This window comes from Mus caroli, unplaced genomic scaffold (genome assembly GCF_978045245.1).
Source record: "Mus caroli unplaced genomic scaffold, Mus_caroli_1 scaffold_4, whole genome shotgun sequence".
In the NCBI taxonomy this organism is placed as follows: domain Eukaryota; kingdom Metazoa; phylum Chordata; class Mammalia; order Rodentia; family Muridae; genus Mus; species Mus caroli.
In genome coordinates this window covers 5469204-5490060 of record NW_028227259.1, presented here as the reverse complement: position 1 = coordinate 5490060, position 20857 = coordinate 5469204, and the positions used below count along the sequence as shown (strand labels likewise).

Here is a 20857-nt window from a genome sequence, read left to right as displayed (position 1 = left end):
CTAATAACTCAGGCTTCAAACTAAGTCTTGGTTTAGGGTTAAGTATGAGTCCAGTTATTTATTGCTAGTGGATTGGGAGAGTTAATGACTTTTTCTACCTAATATAATCCCATTGTGCTCCCACAGAGAGGCTACTGTTAGCATGTTTTCTCCAGTAAATGAAACTCTTGTTCTCAATGGTATTGCATGATGGTTAGGGCAGCTATGGTGGCATACCCCTTTAATCCCAGCAGATAGATGAGGCTCTCTGTGATTTTGGGCCAGTCTGGTCTACATAGTGGGTTCCAGGTCATCGAGGGCTACATAGAAAGACCTTGCCAGGGAAACAAAAAGACTATTTTCTTGTTTTACATTCCCCCAAATTATGTATTTTACCAGTTAATACTTATTATAATGCTGATGTTACTACTACAGAGTTCCTGTTGTCTTAATATTGACCTAAGATACATCTTGACCTGACAGTAATAGTAATAACTGGACTGAGGAATAATGAAAGAACTCACTATAGTTGGAGTAGTGCAAGTACGTGCTATGTACTGGATACTAGTGGGCAGGTTTTGCCCATGCATTAAGTAGTCTTTTCTTTGTTATCTTCAGTCTGCATGTGAAGAAACTGACACAGAGTTGAACACACTGGCCTAAGAATTTGGAGTCAAGAAGCCTGGTAGTAGGATTTGTGTTTTTATCCACCAAAGTCCAGAGCTCCCTGGAAACAATAATAGTGGAGGAATTAAAATGTAATTTTTCTGACTCTAGTACTTCAATAACATCTCCTTTGACAGTTGTATTTAGTAAGTTGTAATGTGGAGATGTAATTGGCTCAGATGAGTCTCAATTATTCTCTAGAGAAAATTTCCGTTCTTCTAAAGAAGTCCTTGTGCCTGCAATGGATGCCCTATATTCTCAACCATTTGTTCGTGTGTCTATTTTTAGCCCGGCTTTGTTCTCTATAGAAGTTAAATGGTGCATTGCTCCTTACAGGGGAGCGTAGTGGCTTCCAAGCCATTATGTCTGAAATATGTTGCTGCTGTGCACACGGCAGACACATGCTCCATTCTCCAGCCCATCTTAGGCCTACATATACATTTATCTGCATCTGGAGAAAATGTGAAATTTTATGAGCAAGAGTAATGAAGCTGAAACATATCATCATCTTGCCAGAAACTTGAAGAGATTTGATTACATCCTTGCCAAAGTGCTTTTAAAATGCCCACCCTACTTCCCCACCCTCTCCCTTCTTCTCAACACACAAAGGAGCCGCACAAATCTAATAAACGGATGGAGAAAATGTTTGGTCCTCCCTCACATGCTTTAGCTATTCAGGTCAGTGAGCTCACTGTACTTTTTGTCTACTACCAAGCATCTGTGTATTTCGCATCTCCTCTGTGGGCTTGATGGGGTGCACACTTCCTCTCTGGCAGGCTTGTGCAAGCATATGCTCCTCCACCATACTGTAATCAGCGTGGTTCAGGAAGGTCTTGGATTTCATGACTTGATTCTCCTTGAGTTATAGGAAAAAGAATTCTTTGGGGATTAAGTTAATTTCCTTTTCCATTGGACTAAAGCGCAGTAGCTGTAGGTTCCTCATCATGCATCAGTTGCCTTAATGGACTTATAGAGATTACGAGTCATCTTAAGTCTGTACTCTAAAGAAAATATATTGGTCCATTACCAGTTGATGCAGGTCAGGTATCATAGTGCTGGGTGTACGAAAAATAAAGTGACAGCTGCTGGCAGCTTGAGTTCTGTCCCCAAGCTTGGCTCTCAAGCTTTAGTAGGGAGTCCCTCTTTTTTTTTTTTTTTTTCTCTAGTGTAAAGTTTCCCTGCCCAAAGAATAGATTTGCTATATATATCCACACAAAGTAACACCAACTAATTTTGTTTTGTATATAGGTCTAATATAGCAACAGGAGCTTTTCTAGTTTAATTTTGAAACCAATCTTTTCATTATGAAGTGTCTTCCAGTCTACTCTTGGCAATTTCTTTTTGTATCAGAGTACACTGTTGTTAGAGTAATTACAATCAAACAGGAAGTTACTTTAGCTAGCTTGAAATACCACACACACACACACAATTCTCTTGATGTTACTCTAAGATATAATTATGTTCTCGTTCATTATTAAATTCTTGCTTTCCAGTGAGTATTATTATAAAATAAAAATACGTAGTAAAAACCGGAGAATCATTACCCTAGGAATTGAGCAGTTTGAATGTTTATAGGCATTTTGGATAGTAATTTATCAAGGGTCCAACTGGTTTGGTGTTTGTTTGTTGGTTTGTTTTTAGAATTCTTGCATCAGTGCAATAAGAAACGGCTTAGATGCAGGTGGACTTGATAATCCCAATAGGAAACTCTTATAAACTCAGACATGGTGAGTTTCAGAGGCTAGAACATTAACACTAGAGATTTATGTCAAAGGGAGAGAGCAGCTCAGTTTCTCAGCTGCTTTGCAATTCTTATTCCTTGTATAAATGTGAAGAGAGTTCTGGTCATCCATACAGCAGCATGCAGAACATAATGCTGTTCTTGCCCTCATGAAACTTGTCTTTAAGGAGTTAAAGGTATCTTTTAATTATTTACCCCCCATTTCCTGAAAATTATATATTTAGGAAGTGATTTATAACAGACTGCACGTTGTTGTGTGTGTACTTTGTGGTAGGCTTGATCTCATCAGACTGGTGGGTCAGAGAAGATATGTTAATTCTTCAGTACTGAACCTGAATACAGGACCTTTCCTGAGTGTGATAGGCAGATCCTCTCCCAGTGAGCTGCACATCAGCCCCAAGGCGTGCTTCGTGAAATGATACTACATTCAGAGTTTGAATAATAAATATTTGGCAGGTGAGATGGAAGCAAGGTTCTCTGGCAGTACAATTAGCATATTCCGAGGCCCCCGAGACCTCGATGCAGGATGTCATAACATGTGAACAGAAAGAAATCAGAAGGGTGGGCAGTAAGCATAGAGCAGGAGGATCGGGAGGACTGGGTGGACCAGGAAGACCGGGAGGAGGAGGGATGCACATGGATCCATATGTCTCTCACTCTTGTAGCCCTCTTTATCTCAGGAAACATGAGATAAACTGCCTCGTTCTCTGGAGTGCTGAGTGTTAGACTGATGATCCCAAGGTATTCCAAATCATAGAAGCATGTTGGATGAGGTATATTTTTGAGGACATGCTATCTTTCTCACTAAGTAAAAATTTACAAATGTCCTCAGTAATGTTAGCAGATGTGACCACCTCAAGGCAGATCTGTAGTTTGCAAGCATAAACACTCAGGCACTATGAATACTGTTAGCACAAGCTGGGCGAACCTTAGCTTCTGATTGTACCGGTTAATATCTGAGGCCCCAGACAATTTACTGATACCTGTGTGCTTTATTCTTCTTTTCTCCTACAAAAGAGGAAGCAAAGAGGCAAACAAAGCTCTGGCCGTGGAAAGAACACTATAAATGTCAGTGCGAGCTTAGGAGTAAGGCCAAGTCGCAGGGTGCAGAGGGTGTCTGGGCACATCTGTGGTGGCTTTTGACCATTTTAACTGTCAATTTCCAAACTTCTCATGACACAGGCATCAGGTCAGCCATGGCCGTTCCCTTTGCTTCGATGACCTGTGTATGTACCATCTCACTTAATGTGCATGCTTAGAATACATGCTAGTCCATGCCTGTGGAATGATACAGATAGACTGGATTGCCCATGTGCTAGAAGTGTGGTTTCTCCTGACCTCCAACAGTGTGGGTGCAAAGGTCCATTTGTGAGAGATCTGGGTGAATGTGTTATTTCTCCTGCTATAAGGATGTTTCATGAATGTGAACAGGAGCAGGTAGGAAGCCATATGCTCACCCCTGGAAGTGTACCTTCTTTCCCAAGGATGGCTCATGCTCAAATTTTTAGAGACACTTTTTAGTCCGTTTTAAATTCCAACCTACAAATTATGACCACTTGAATTGGTTTGGGATAAAATTTCTGTAATTTAACATATTTCACACATATCAAAATTATGTCAAATATTTTTAAAAGAAACCTATGTGAGATATAATGTATTACATTTAACATATTACATGTTTTACTACATTTGTTTCCTTTCTCTGTCTCTCTCTCTTTGTCTCTCTCTCTCTCTTTGTGTGTGTGTGTGTGTGTGTGGTATGCATGGTGTGTAGTATATGTGTTGTGTGTATGCATTTATATGTGTGACACATGAGTCGTGTGGTGCATGTGTGTGATGTATATGTGATGTATGTAGGTCCTATGGTGTATGTTGTGGTGTGTGTAGGGGTTATGTGTAGGAAGGACAGTGGGATGGAAACCATCACTTTCTGCATGTCGCATGCATTTTTCCTTCGAGCTCCATCCCTCATAGGTTCACCAAATCTACCTGTGCTTCCTGACATCTGCTTTTCTTGAATCCTTGTTTCTACTCTTCCAGTTTTGTCTTGCTGTATTTATTCTTTATTCTTTTGTTGAATGAGCCATATTAGTTTAGTGTATTTAATAAATAACTTTATTTTCTTTAGTATTGTTTACTTTCCAATAATGTCTCCTCTTATCTTTCCTCTGATTTCCTTCTCCTGGTATCTTTTCCACAACAGACTCAGTGATATGTACCTGTAATTCCATCAGTCAAAAGGCAGAGGCAGGAAGGTTACTATAAATTTGTGGCCAACCTAGTGTCTATAGCAAGTTATGTGCTAGCCTGGGCTACTTAGTAAGCCCTTGTCTCATAAAATGAAACAAGAAGAACCACAACAAACCTTCCCTGTGGTTCTGTGTGTGGCTGAATGAGTTTAATGTTTAACCAACCTACTAAATAACGGTTTCCTTCTGTTCTATTTTTTGTAAACATCCAGCATCCAACTATGTAAACTGTACTTTTCTTGTTTTCCAACTCCTCTTTTTGTTTTTGAGACAGTCTAGATGTGTAGTCCTAAACTTCTGAGCTTAAGCGAGCCTCTCTCCTTATCTGCTGGTTGCAGATGTAACAGGCCTGTTCCAGTGAGCTCAGCTATAGTACATTCCTAAGCTACATTCTAGCAGCACCCTGGGACGTTGGCTACATAGATTAGGTTACTTGGGCTCTTTGCTTGACTCATACATTATTCACACTTTTAGAAGTATCGTTCAATTGTTTAAAATTTGTATATTTAGCATTCTAAATGTTCCTTTATTGTAAGTGCAGTCTACAAGATATTGGCTCTTTAGATGTTGGCCTGGTATTTAAAGGGAGTAAAAATGTTGATAATCCCTAAGTGTCTAGATAGGTTGTAGATCAGGAAAGAGGAGGTATGTTGATTCATCTCTCTCCTTCATTTTAAAGGATAATAATGCCAGTAAGATGAATGGCCAACTCATGCCTCTAGGACAGTTTATGAATAAAAAGCACCTTTTTTTTCTTGCTCAGCATCTTTCAAAATCCAACACACCCTTGAATGCCTACTTGCCTTTCTCCACCGACATTGAGATCTTCCTCCCCTTATTAAGGCAACACTGTGCCTTGCTCTGTCCCAGGTGACTCCACAGTCATTCAGGAAGGGGAGGCGGGACTTGGATGTTTTAGGACTCAGGGTACAGGAAGGAAGGGAGGTGCTGCAAGGGAGCCTGTACTTGGCTGCCAGAAAGAACCTCTTCATCTTCCTTTCTACAAAGAAGTAGTGGACAGAAGAATGATCAAATGGAGGTGACGTTAAAGTGAAAGAAATACAGCGGAAAAGCAGAGAAAAAAGCTATTTTCATCTTCCTCATTACTTCAGATTCTCAAATAGTTATAACAGTCCTGTTAATGTTTTCATTGACTTACATGTTTATTTTTGTTTTATTGAAATAGGATGTTGAAAACAAGGTTGACATCAAACTTCCTATGTAGCTAAGAATGGTCGTGAGCTATTGACCTTCTTTCCTGTCCCTTTTTTTTTTTTAAAGATATTTTCTTTATTTACATTTTAAATGTTATCCCCTTTCCTAGTTTCCCCTCCAAAAGTCCCCTATCCCTTTCCCCCTTCCCCATGCTCCCCAACCCACCCACTCCTGCTTCGTGGCCCTGGCATTCCCCTATACTGGGGCATAGAACCTTCACAGGACCAAGGGCCTCTCCTCCCATTCATAACTGACTAGGCCATCCTCTGCTACATATGCAGCTGTAGCCATGAGTCCCACCATGTGTTTTCTTTGATTGGTGGTTTTGGACATAGTACTACCAGAAGATCCAGCAATACCACTCCTAGGCATACCTAGAAGATGCTCCAACTTGTAATAAGGACACATGGTCCACTATGTTCATAGCAGCCTTATTTATAATAACCAGAATCTGGAAGTAACTCAGATGTCCCTAAACAGAGGAACGGATACAGAAAATGTACATTTACACAATGGCATACTACACAGCTATCAAAAACAATGAGTTTATGAAATTCTTAGGCAAATGGACGGATCTAGAGGATATCATCCTGAGTGAGATAACCCAATTACTTGTACCTCTGAAAGCTTATAGGAGAGTGATACAGTGCCTGCTCCCCTCTTCTCCCCTCCCCTCTTTTACCCTTCCTTTTGTTTCATTCTTTCATAAGAAAAATAACTAACAGAAATCTTTTCTTTCTTTATTTTAGGGAAGCCTAATAAGCTTTCTTTTTCTATGTGTCTTTATCATCTTGTTCATATTCAAATACCTTATAAAGTATAAGGTTTCAAGTAATTTATATCTTTTATGCTAAACACTTCATGTATTGCAACACATTGAAATTTTGTTATTTATAAAATGATGCTATGGTGTGGTAGTTTCCTAGAAATAGTTATCATTTCATGGGTTTATAATTACATAGACAGTGTACCTGGCCCATGTCCATTTTCCATTCTCCCAATTTAGAAACATGGCTGAGCGGACCTGGTAAGAGCCATCTCTGCACTGCAGTAATTCATTACAGAGAAGCTCTTCATGGGAACCTAAAACATTCAGTAGCAGTATCAGGCAACTGAAGAAGAATTTCTCTTGATTTGGAATCTCTGTTTGACTTAATCATAGAACGGGAGAGCTGCTTGCTCATATTATTTAGTAAAAATGAATGAGGACTTATATGTGTGTATGTATGTGAGTGTGTATGTGTATATGCATGTGAGTGTGTATGTGTATATGTGTGTGAGTGTGTGGGCATGTGTATATGTGTGTGTGTATGTATATACATGTATGAGAGTATGTGTGTGTGTATATATGTAAATGTGTGTATGTGTATATGCATATATGTGAGTGTGTATGTGTGTGTATATGTGTGAGTATGTATGTGTGAATGTGTGTCAGTATGTATATGTGTGTGTGTATATATATATATATATATATATATATATATATACACATACATATATGTGTATGAGTGTGTGTGTGTATATGTGTATTATATGCAGATGTGCTCAGAGGAATAGGGTTGATCTCAGTTGCTTCTTACCTTATACACTGAGCTAGTATCTCTCACTTGAGCTCTGTAGTCATGTGATTTCACATCACTGTATTGACATGGGTCCTGGGATGTGAACTTCTGTCCTCAGGCCTGTGCATCAAACATTACTGCTGAGCTATCTCCCCAGGCCCTAGCTGAGAATTGCATTTTCCTTCTTAAAGATTCATTAGTTTGTTTTGTTCATTATGCATGTGTGTATGTTTATGTGTGTTACCTGGGTGGGTGCACAGGCCCAGGGAGCTCTGAGGGTGACAACTGGAGTTACAAGTAGTTGTGAGCTACCTGACTCGGGAGAGTAAGAGTGGGGCTGGGAACTAAACTCAAGTCCTCTGCAGGAGAAGGAAGAGCTCTTCTGGTTTGTTTGTTTTGTTAAGACAACAGTTTTTATTCCCTGTACAGTATTCCACTCAGATGAAACCAGCAGGCTACATGCTGCTCAAGAACAGCCCCTGAGAGTCTGGAAGGTACACCACGCCTCAGTTCTCTTTCTGTCTTCTGTATACAGTCAGCAATGCCCATTCCCAATCAGAAATCAGACCAATATGGCAGGTAGGCAATGGGGTTCCGACAGAAGGGAGCTATAGCAGCTAACCTTCCAGAGTCCCATCACCCCAGTCAGTGTTACAGTTCTCCTCAAAAGGTCTCCAAGACAAGAGAGGAAAAAGAAAAAGAACATGAAAATAAAATCCTAGGCCAACAGCCAGAGGAAGCTTGGAATAGGAAGGAAACCAAATGAATGAATGAATGAATGATCATCGACTTCCAGGCTAGAATGCGCCATCTATCAAAAACAAAATAGAACACCCAACAGATAAAATAACTTAAAGCCATTTTCTTTTAATTGCATCAACTCCAATCCTTCTGCAGGTTACCATGCTGACTGTACACACATATACAGTTTGTCTGGTTGTCGCATTGGTTGTATGTCCTGTGTGAGAGCTTAGCTTTGACAGAGTTAAGTCTAAACAAAAAAGAAAGGCCAGTTCACTTGGGAGTTTTAATAAAGGAGGTAGAAAATGTGGCTCAGCAATTGGCCCTGTAGCCTCTTCCATGGCTCAGCAATTGTCCCTGTAGCCTCTTCCAAGGCACAGTTCATAGAAAGTGAGGGATGGGATCAAGGAAGAAGAGTAGGAAACCAAACCCAGGCAGATTTTATGTAAAAGCATTTGGTACCCATGGCAATCATGGTAGGTCAGCAGTGGTCTGGTCTCGGGATCCTGCTCTATGATATGGTCCAGAGATATTCTACAGCGATATCTAGGGTCAAGTGTTCTCCAGGCAGAGGGTCTCTTCGCAACATCAGCATCTCATTAGATGACAGCTGGCCCAAAGATGCTGGCACATGGGAGTGGCCGTTGAATTGTTTTGGTGTTTTCTTCATTAATGAGGCCTTGCCATGAGTTTCTGGAGAGCAACCTGTAGTCTTGGCAATAGCTAGATTGTTTCTTGGCCAAATGTAACCCAGCTCTGGTACTAGAAGTTTTATTTGGTGACAAGATAGTCCCTGTTAGGGCTTTTTCTGTTATTTGACAATTTCATTTAGATCCCTTTCATATATTTATATATTTTTAAGTCTTCTCCTATATTAGGTTTTCATGATGTCTTTTTTTAAAAAGTGGCTATTATTCCAATGTGTAATATACCACATTTTTTTCATCAGTTCATCTGTCGAGGGACCTCTATGTTGTTTGTAATTTCTGGATGTTATAGAGCATCAGTGAACATGGTTGAGCAAATGTGTCGATGGTAGGATGAAGTGTCCTTTTGGGAATATGCCCAGGAGTAGTATAGCTGGATCTTGAGGTGGATCGATTTCCATCTTTCTGGGAATCAGCCACACTGATTTCCATAGTGACTGTACAAGTTTGTGCTCCCAGTAGCAATGCATGAGTGATCCCTCACTCATGAGGGATCTCCAGCATGAGCTGTCATTTGTTTTATTGATCTTATCCATTCTGATGGGTATAAGATGAAATTTCAAAGAAGTTTTGATTTGCTTTTCCTGATGACTAAGGATGTCGAACAGTTAAGTATTTCTCAGCCATTTGAGTTACCTCTTTTGCGATTCCCTGTGCCCCCTTTTTAATTGGGTTATTTGTTTTCATTTTTTTTTTTTTTAGATCAGCTGTTGTTTAATATTGTCCAATCATTTTAAAAAAGACACTTCAAGTAAGAATACAGAATTTATATATCACATGTAGGAAACAGATATTTGTGCATGGATAAAGATCACTTACAGTTTGAAGAGAATACATACAGTTTGTTTTATTAAATTCCAACATTACATGTCTCCTAGTCTAAATCACACACTTAGTAATCAGTTCTCTCTGAACTAAGCAAATAGTACACCTAGCACACACTAAACAAAACTGATATCCTCCAGTTTACATTCATGAATTCTGTCAGTAGTAGTAGTTAATGATATTTTCCTTAACAATATAAAATGACTTTTAAAATTTTCAGCATTTGAAGAAAATAATACACATTACACACTGGTTCTGAATCATAAATTTAATAATACCAATTTGGCCAGTTTATTATAAATGATTTTTAAATGTGCTCAAATTTCTGTGTCAACCATTAATATTGTTTCCTTTTTAAAATGTGAAATTATTTTCTTGAAGTATATAGAATTGTCTGATGCTTACTGAAATACATTATATTGTATCATATGTGCTAAGTGCACAAGTCCACTATAATAAAACTTCAACTACATCACCATAGGATTCAAGGTAGTTCAATATGCTACACTGTAGCTCAAACCACATGGAAATCAGGAATACAACAGAGTAGCTTCACTTATAAAGGGGAAAGACGATGGTTAAATTCAATTGGTTAACTTCAAAGTCAGCTTAGGTAACACCAAGATCGCATCAACACCATGAAGTGCATATTCAAAGGCTTAGCTATGACATTTTTAGGAGATTACAACACCAACATGAAACCTTTGTATAAAAACATTTTCACTTTCACTACAATTGTATTAGCTGTAAAACATTAGAAGCCATATGGAACCTTTCTCTAGTTGAAGTCACTTATGGATAATATACAAATCTGTCTGCACAAATTATTAGTGATTTAATTAATCTATCAAAACTTTGGCACCAATCATATCAGGAATTCATATATTAGCACGAATGTATTTTGCTCAGGCACCAAACTACTTTGACTACACTTAGTATCTAAACAGACTCAAATGAATGCAGTGCTTTACTACACTTAGTATCTAAACAGACTCAAATGAATGCAGTGCTTTACTACACTTAGTATCTAAACAGACTCAAATGAATGCAGTGCTTTACTACACTTAGTATCTAAACAGACTCAAATGAATGCAGTGCTTTACTACACTTAGTATCTAAACAGACTCAAATGAATGCAGTGCTTTACTACACTTAGTATCTAAACAGACTCAAGTGAATGCAGTGCTTTACTACAGTTAGTATCTAAACAGACTCAAGTGAATGCAGTGCTTTACTACACTTAGTATCTAAACAGACTCCAGTGAATGCAGTGCTTTACTACACTTAGTATCTAAACAGACTCAAGTGAATGCAGTGCTTTACTACACTTAGTATCTAAACAGACTCAAGTGAATGCAGTGCTTTACTACACTTAGTATCTAAACAGACTCAAGTGAATGCAGTGCTTTACTACACTTAGTATCTAAACAGACTCAAATGAATGCAGTGCTTTACTACACTTAGTATCTAAACAGACTCAAGTGAATGCAGTGCTTTACTACACTTAGTATCTAAACAGACTCAAGTGAATGCAGTGCTTTACTACACTTAGTGTCTAAACAGACTCCAATGAATGCAGTGCTTTACTACACTTAGTGTCTAAACAGACTCCAATGAATGCAGTGCTTTACTACACTTAGTGTCTAAACAGACTCCAATGAATGCAGTGCTTTACTACACTTAGTATCTAAACAGACTCAAATGAATGGAGTGCTTTACTACACTTAGTATCTAAACAGACTCAAATGAATGGAGTGCTTTACTACACTTAGTATCTAAACAGACTCAAATGAATGGAGTGCTTTACTACACTTAGTATCTAAACAGACTCAAATGAATGGAGTGCTTTACTACACTTAGTATCTAAACAGACTCAAATGAATGCAGTGCTTTACTACACTTAGTATCTAAACAGACTCAAATGAATGGAGTGCTTTACTACACTTAGTATCTAAACAGACTCAAATGAATGGAGTGCTTTACTACACTTAGTATCTAAACAGACTCAAATGAATGGAGTGCTTTACTACACTTAGTATCTAAACAGACTCAAATGAATGCAGTGCTTTACTACACTTAGTATCTAAACAGACTCCAATGAATGCAGTGCTTTACTACACTTAGTATCTAAACAGACTCCAATGAATGCAGTGCTTTACTACACTTAGTATCTAAACAGACTCAAATGAATGGAGTGCTTTACTACACTTAGTATCTGAACAGACTCCAATGAATGCAGTGCTTTACTACACTTAGTATCTAAACAGACTCCAATGAATGCAGTGCTTTACTACACTTAGTATCTGAACAGACTCAAATGAATGGAGTGCTTTGGCTATGCACAAGCTATTAGAATACTTCTGTTGTTCTCTTAAGAACAAAAGTTCCTTTTTAGGAAACGATGTTAAAATACTGATATTATTTAGCATTATAACATATGAAAAGCATCTTGATTAGTATGAATGAATTCCTAAACCATTTTTGTGTAAAACAATAAAAAACAGGTTAACTTTGTTTGAAAGGAATTTGGAAAGTTAATGTACAGAAAAGTTAAGACCTTGTGGACATCAATTATACAGTTAAACGTTTGGAGACTACTGTAATGACATAGTATGAATATTATGGACCTATGTATGTTTGTTTAAAATTCCAACCTCTCCAAAAGAGGCTTAAACAGAATATTCAAGTAATGTGGCAGGAAACAAAATACCTTTGATATGCGATTAGACAATTATTTTCTTGAAGTATATAGAATTGTCTGTGGCTTTGTAGCCAACCCACAACACACATTTAAATTTCTCTTCATCCAGTTAGCTGAGGACTGAGGAGCACAAGACTCTTATAAGCCAGTTGATGTTCGCTTTTTCATGTTACGCCTCTGAGCTAAACGTGAAGCAGTAACAGGCTCCAGGATTGGATGATGCCTGTTTGGGTTCCGAGCCAAGACAGAATATGGTGCTGCCACTGCTTCCTGTGGTGGCTCATCTGAGTTTGGCTGATGGCGCGGCAGTTGTTCTCTTTGGGTTATCCAAGGGTGCTTTAATACTTGCTCAGCAGTATAACGCTGATGTGGGTCCATGTGAAGCATATGAGAAAGCAAATCCTTTGCTCCACGTGAAATATTGTCCCAGATTCCACCACTCAAAGAGAACCTCCCGTTGCCTATGCGCAGCAGTATTTCCTCAGGAGTATCATTGGGGCCGTTGGAAAATGGAGTGTAGCCAGCCAACATTGTGTACAAAAGGACTCCTAAGCTCCAAATATCACAGGCAGCATCATATCCCTCAGGTGCTACAAAGTTTGCGGTGTAGCACGGAGTTAACAGAAGTCCATTTTCTCCACGAAGCTGTTTTGCAAACCCAAAATCACAGATCTTGATTGAATCTGGATGGGCTGATTCATCCATATACAAAATATTACTGGGCTTAAGATCACGATGAACGACTCCTTGAGAATGAAGGTATTCAACTGTCTTGGTTATTACATACAGCACATTACTAGCTTCCTGCTCTGAGAAACATTTCTTTTTGAGAATACGATCCAGAAGTTCTCCTCCTTTTATCAAGTCCGTAACAAGGTAAACATATTTCCCATCATCAAAGACCTCCTTTAAAGAGATAATGTTGGGATGTTGTCCATAGCGCATCAAAATTTCAATTTCTTCTGAGGGGTCTCTCTTATTTTTATCAATGATCTTGACTGCAAATTCCACGTTGGAAGCTAAATGTATGCATCGCTTGCAAACAGAATAAGAACCAATACCAATATCCTCTTTCAATTCATAAGCTTCACTAAATTGAGCAGCATTTTCATTTATCTGAACGATTGGTAATACATTTGAACTTGTAACAGGAGTGATTTTATATTCTTCTGCAATAGAAGTCGCAACAAAACTGAATCCTTTGAAGAGTTGATGAGCGTTTGCGCTGGCTGGCAAACCAGGAGAATCTTTAGGTGTTTTGGCAGTAAATTCAGGATCAAAACAGAAAGTATCATCCGGCTTTCCAGAAGCAGGTCTGAAAGGAGGCTGGACTTCTCTTTTATATAGTTTATTCCAGTCAATGGAGCAAAAAAAGCATGTCTTTTGACTTCTTCAACTCCTTCTGACCCCAATCTATTTGCTGGATTCCTTTTGAATAGCATCCTTAATAGACTTTGTGCTTCAGCACTAAAGAATTGGGGCATTCCAAGTTTTGCTTTCAGTATCATATTCATGGTCTCATTTCTGTCTTTCCCTTGAAATGGCAAAGTGCCAGTAAGCATTTCAAACATAAGTACACCATATGACCACCAATCAGCACTCTGAGAATGGCCTCGTCTATTTACTACTTCAGGGGCCATATATTCTACTGTACCACAAAATGAGTAGGCCTTCTTTTCTTGATCCACTGACTCTTTGCTAAGCCCAAAATCTGTTAACTTGATATGTCCTATTTCGTCAAGCAAGATGTTTTCTGGTTTCAGGTCTCTATAAACAATTCCTAATCGATGTAGATGATCCAAAGCCAGGGCCAATTCTGCAAGGTAGAATTTCACATCTTCCTCTGTAAAAAGAACCTCTTTGGATAATCTTGTGAAGACATCTCCTCCCCTGAGGAAATCCAATATTAAGTACAGCTTCCCTTCAGTCTGAAAAGCATAGTGCAGTTTGACGATAAATGGATGATTTACTTCCACCAGGATATCCCTCTCCATCTTCGTGCGAACACGGTCTCAAACTTTCAAAGAAGCTTTTCTTAACACCTTCATTGCATAGAGCTGCCCAGCATCAGGACCAGTCTTCTTTCTAACAAGAAAAACCTTTCCAAAAGATCCCTGACCAAGAACCTTGAGCAAGTCAAACTGTGCGGGATCTGCTTTCTCGTATCCTTCTTTAACATGCTGAGTAATAGGTATCTCCTTAACCAATTCTTCCCGCCGGCAAGAAACTGGCTCTCCCTCTTCCATTGGCTCATCAACCATTTTCAGATCATTTACCTCTTTGCGTTCATGCTCCCGCCTAACTGTTGCTGCAGTCTTCATGGTAAACACAACCTGTGGCTCCCTACTGCTCGTGCTGCCGAACACCTCCATGTCTTCTTGGTCCCAGGGATCCTCCGCAGGGGCGAACGGTAGCATCGCCACTTCAGGGGCTCTTGAGAAGAAGCTGCTTGGCCCCAGCACCAGCATGCATCCCGTCTGCTGAGCGGGCTCCTGGTCGTCTTCGAAGGACCAGGTCTCGCGCTGGGTGACTGCCGACCTCACCAACCGCGGGTACCTCAAAAGAGGGACCACGGGGGTCCCCGCCCGCTGCCGACTCTTGGATCGCCGACAACATCCAATGTTCACAGTCAGCTATTGGATGTATCACAGGGCTCCCAATGGAGAAGCTAGAGAAAGTACCCAAGGAGCTAAAGGGATCTGCAACCCTATTGTTGGAACAACATGATGTACTAACCAGAACCCTGGAGCTCTTGTCTCTAGCTGCATATGTATCGAAAGATGGCCTAGTCGGCCATCAATGGAAAGAGAGGCCCATTGGACTTGCAAACTTTATATGCCCCAATATAGGGGAATGCCAGGGCCAAAAGAATGGGAATGGGTGGGTAGGGAAGTGGGGGGCGCTATGGGGGACTTTTGGGATAGTATTGGAAATGTAATTGAGGAAAATATGTAATAAAAATATTAAAAAAAAAAAAATGGAAGACAACAGAACAGGTTCAAGTTAGAGTTGGACCTGTGGCCAGATGGCGTGTGGCGTGTCCTTCTAAAATTCAGCATGATTCAAAGTGGGTTTGTCTGTGATCCAGATCTGAGGCTGGGAGACACGAGTTTCTGACCTGAACTTCGGCATGGAGATCTTGAGGCATAGTGGCTATGAAAAGCTTAGGCCCAGGCAAGGTAGTACATGCCTGTAATCCCAGGAGAACTAAGACAAGGAGATCTCTGAGTTCAAGGTCAGGCAGGGACAAAACAAGTCTCGGATTCAGGCATGGTGGTACACACCTTTAATCTTATTTGTTTTCTTGATCTCTAGTTATTTTTTGCCTTTGAGTTCCTTATTGACTGATGATAGCTGCATGTAATCATGATGTAAATGTTGTGTAATCAATATGTAACTATTAGATTACTGCAGACCAGAGATATAGCATATACAAAACCTTGACGGCAGTCCCGAGGACCAAAAGGCAATAAAAATATATTTAAAAATCCCCATTCTAAACAATAATATATTCTCTCTCTCTCTCTCTCTCTCTCTCTCTCTCTCTCTCTCTCTCTCTCTCTCTCTCTCTCTCTCTCTCCCCCTCCCTCTCTCTCTCACTTTCTCTTTCTCTCTTTCTCTCTCTCTCTTTCCTTCTCTCCATTCCCCCCCTTTCTCTATCTCTCTCTCATTTGATACTGGTTCTTTCTATATAGTTCAGGCTGGCCTGAAACTTTTAATCCTCATGCTTTTGTACTGCTAAGTGCTGAGATTCCAAAAGCACATCTGGCTTTTGAATTAGTCATAACAAAGAATGAGATTCATACCTCAAGAGACATTTCAGCATCCCTCACTGGGAAATGTGACCAGACGATTCCTCAGCACTTCTGCATGATCTCTGTCCCTCTCCCCTTTTCTTCTCTCCCTCTCTCTCTCCCCCTCTCCTTCACTCCTCTCTCCCTCTCTTTTACCTTTCCTTTCCCTTTTCCTCCTTCCTTCCCACTCCCCATGTACAGACACACACACACACACACACACACACACACACACACACACACACACACATTTTTGTAAACTTCATCTTGTTGTGTTTTAGAATTCCCTGGTGGGGTTTCTTAAGTAGCTATGATGCCTGTTTTATTGATGAGCAACCTGAGATTCAGAGCATGTCTCTCTTTAAAAGAATGCTTGGGATTATGAATATGTATCAAGCATATACTTTGAAAAAGATATGGTCTGCCTGATTAAATAAGACAGAAACAGGCATGCAGGAAGAGAGATAAATATTTAAAAATTAAAATATCTAGAAGTTAGCAGGGAATAGTGAGAAGCTGTCTGAAAAAGCTTTGGGAGAATGAGACATTTCAAAAGCAGTGGCCTGTCTGAAGTTGAAAAATTACTGCATTTCCATTTGAAGACGCAGGGGGCAAATGGCTGTGATGCTGATGCTCTGTTCAGTGGGTTTCCTGCTTTGTGATTTTGTCCTTTTCTAATCCAGGCCACGTAAATTCCTTTTAGGTTATCATCTCAACTTGTTTATAATGAGTTGTCTTTTTCTTTTGAGATCGTGTGGACTAATAAAAGTTTCAGCACAACTTTAAATTTCAGAAATAAATGGTAGTTTTGAGTTTCCTACAATAAAATTTCAGTATTTTTTTATCCAATTAAACCAATTAATAGATACAAAGATGCAGATTTTCTTTTAAATAGTATTAATTATTTAAAACTAAACATCTGCATGATTATGACTGTTAGTGTATTCAACAGTATGAAGTAAGTTTGAAGCACAATGGTTATTTCTTGAACAAATAACAGTGAGAAATAGCACTATGCCTGGCAGACAAAGTGCCCATCTCTGTGAGGAGACACTGGAATTTCTCCTTCCTGCAACATCTGACTTAGATTATTGGATATGATATATAATACTTCCATAGCAGCTGGTTCCTTAAAGTCACATGAAGGTCTAGAGAAACTTCACACTTGGTTAGACTTGAGAAAGTTGGTGTGAAGTCGGTGAGTGTGATTGACACATGTGATTCTAATTTCATATACACACAGATACACACCATAGCATTTGTGTGGAAATCAGAGGACAACTTTTTTTTAATTATGTATTTTCTTCATTTACATTTCCAATGCTATCCCAAAAGTCCCCCCATACCCTCCACCCCCACTTCCCTACCCACCCACTCTCACTTCTTGGCCCTGGCGTTCCCCTGTACTAAGGCACATAAAGTTAGCAAGACCAATGGGCCTCTTAGAGCACTGATGGCCGACTAGGCCATCTTCTGATACATATGCAGCTAGAAACAGGAGATCTGGGGGCGGGGCGGGGTACTGGTTAGTTCATGTTGTTGTTCCACCTATAGGGTTGCAGACCCCTTTAGCTCCTTGGGTGCTTTCTCTAGCTCCTCCATTGGGGGCCCTGTGATCCATCCAATAGCTGACTATGAGAATCCACTTCTGTGTTTGCTAGGCCCCAGCATAGCCTCACAGGAGACAGCTATATCTGGGTCCTTTCAGCAAAATCTTGCTAGTATATGAAATGGTATCAGCATTTGGAGGCTGATTATGGGATGGATTCCCGGGTTTGGCAGTCTCTGGATGGTCCATCCTTTCTTCTCAGCTCCAAACTTTGTCTCTGTAACTCCTTCCATGGGTGTTTTGTTCCCAATTCTAAGAAGGGGCAAAGTGTCCACACTTTGGTCTTCGTTCTTCTTGAGTTTCATGTGTTTTGCAGATTGTATCTGATATTTGGGTATTCTAAGTTTCTGGGCTAATATCCACCTATCAGTGAGTCATATCTTGTGAGATCTTTTGTGATTGGGTTACCTCACTCAGGATGAGGCCCTGCAGGTCCAGCCATTTGCCTAGGAATTTCATGAATTCATTCTTTTTAATAGCTGAGTATTCCTCCATAGTGTAAATGTAGCACATTTTCTGTATCCGTTTCTCCATTGAGGGGCATCTGGCTTCTTTCCAGCTTCCTTGGTTCCATACCCAATGTTGGGATGCCTGGATCTCAAGGAAGACATGGTTTCACATTTTGAGCAATCTTTACACTGTGTGTAATTATGGTTGTATAGATGTTTGCTCTGCCAGCGGTGCGCAGGAGTTGCCAATTCACATGTATTCAACTTTTTTGTCTTTTTTTTTTCCCGAGGCAGGGTTCCTCTGGAAGATTTGTGAGGGCTTCAGGATCTCTTTCAGTGTGAATGGAGTAGTAATGATGCTTTGGAGACCCGCAGCAGAGCTGTAGGGCTAAGCTGTCTCTGTCCACTTTGTATTTGCTTATGGACTCCAATGGACACTCATGGCTTATCAGTTCTGTTGCTACCTCTAACTTGATCAAACATATCTATTGGTCACGTGCAACAGGTCAGATCCTCTGGTCCTTGCTCTGCCTTCAGGACCATTGACTTCCGGCTGACAGGTAAACCTGGAGCCAGCCAGCTGAATTGACATTCTCACGGTGCATGAAGGTTCTCTAAAGTCTGCTGTTGCTTCTCACATTCCTTGGTAATCACCAGCACTCCATGGATCTTTGATCCAGGGGCTCTGAGTCGTGGAGAGGAATACACTGGGCCAGGGCTATTGTGGGACTGGTGCCCAGCATGGGTGTCCCTACATGGCATGGGCAAAGGCAGAACGCCTTGCCAGAATTGGCATTCAGTCCTCAAGGAAAAACGCCTTCTTTCTTTCTTTCTTTCTTTCTTTCTTTCTTTCTTTCTTTCTTTCTTTCTTTCTTTCTTTCTTTCTTTCTTTCTTTCTTTCTCTCTCTCTCTTTCTTTCTCTTTCTTTCTTTCTTTCTTTCTTTCCTTCTTCCTTCCTTCCTTCCTTCTTTCCTTCCTCCCTCCCTCTCTCTCCCCTCCCTCCCTCCCTCCCTCCCTCCCTCCTTCCTTCTCCCCCTTCCCTCCCCCTCTCTCTCCCTTCCTTTCTTCCTTCCTTCCTTCGTTCCTTCGTTCCTTCCTCCCTCCCTCCCTCTCTCTCTCTCTCTCCCTCCCTCCCTCCTTCCCTCCCTCCTTCCTCTGCCCCCTTCCCTCCCCCTCTCTCTCCCTTCCTTCCTTCCTTCCTTTCTCTCTCTCTCTCTTTCTCTCTCTCTCTCCCTCCCTCCCTTGCTCTCTCCCTCTCCCTCCTTCTCTCCCTCCTTCTCTCTCTTTCTTTCTTTCTTTCTTCCTTTCTTTCTTTCTTTCTTTCTTTCTTTCTTTCTTTCTTTCTTTCTTTCTTTCTTTCTTTCGACTAGTTCATTAATGGATGAGCAGCACATACACATGAGAGGTTCAGAGAATAACCTGAAGGGGAGGTTAGAATTTGCTCTTATTTAACATTGCAATCAAGAATATAAATTAGTGTAAAAATGACAAGACAATGAGAAGGCACTTTGAGCTTCTGAGACAGCAAATTATAGGTAGACAAAAGGGGTAAAAAAAAAAAAACAAAAAAAAAACAAAAAACAAACAAAAACAAAAAACCAAGTTGAGTTAGTGCGGTAGGTGGGTCCCTCTGGTGCCTCCTGAGGAGGTTAAGTCCTGTGGAGTCTCAATGATTGACAGCTGTGGAAGAAAGAGCGCCACATCTACCTGTCCACATGACATCAGCACACAAGGCATGGCCAGAACCCCTTTGACATCTGCATTCTAATGGCCACAGACTCAAAATAATTTTACCAAGTTGGCCTGCAAGCATGCCTTCTATTGTCCTTCCTTATTCTTGCAACTTTCTCTAGCTATCCTGGTGGAGTCACAGCTCTGCCACTCCACTGTAACCACCATGCTTCCTGGGATCTGAGCGAGCCTCCTGTGTCAGCCAGCACTGTGCACACTTGAGCATTCATGCCTCATCCAGACCAAGAGCCTCACCTTTGTTCAGCTCCTGTTGTAAGACTCCGGGGAGCCTTAGCCTACCAGAGACCCCTGAGTGAACCACATGGAGCCTGGATGGATGCAAAAAGCAAGAGGAATTTATTGTTCCAGTGCACAGGGTTTATCCCAGACCTAAAGGAGAGGTGCCGACCCCCAGTGCGCATTCAGTGAGTTTTTATATTCCAGGGGCAGAATAAAGCATCAGCAGCTTTTCCTCTACTTTCAACCTGTGATTTCAACAGAGCCTCCCAATGGCAAAGTCACCTGGAATTCCTACCTGGCTCTGTGCTCTTCTGCTCTGGTCTGTATCTTCAGCACACTGCTCTCCACTCTCTGGTATCATCATCCTCCAGGGACCACAGTGCCTGCAAGAGCACTGGAAACACACAAAAGGAAGGGCCCTGTTAGGAGAAATCTCCAGGACCCATGCTGGTCTGTGCTGGCACTGTGCTGGCACAGGCCTTCAGGCTGATTCTTCCAGAGTAATCCATTGCTCCATTCACACACCCTTTTCTAGCACCCTTGCCCAGCCTCAGGACACTGTCTTCTGCTGTCACCATGTCAGGATTCCACTTAGGAGGGAAGACAGAATTGGATTTTTCTCTAAGATAGTAGCTACATTGCCACCAA

At 40.6% G+C, this 20857-nt stretch overlaps 1 protein-coding gene and 1 pseudogene across 17 annotated transcripts in view; one reads left to right on the top strand and one right to left on the bottom strand.

Moving 5' to 3' along the window:
* Positions 1–20857, top strand: part of Adam22 (ADAM metallopeptidase domain 22) — a 259361-nt gene that overhangs the window by 128719 nt on the left and 109785 nt on the right. The gene's annotated exons all lie outside the window — the stretch shown is intronic.
* Positions 12487–14972, bottom strand: LOC147004887 (ribosomal protein S6 kinase alpha-6 pseudogene; annotated as a pseudogene).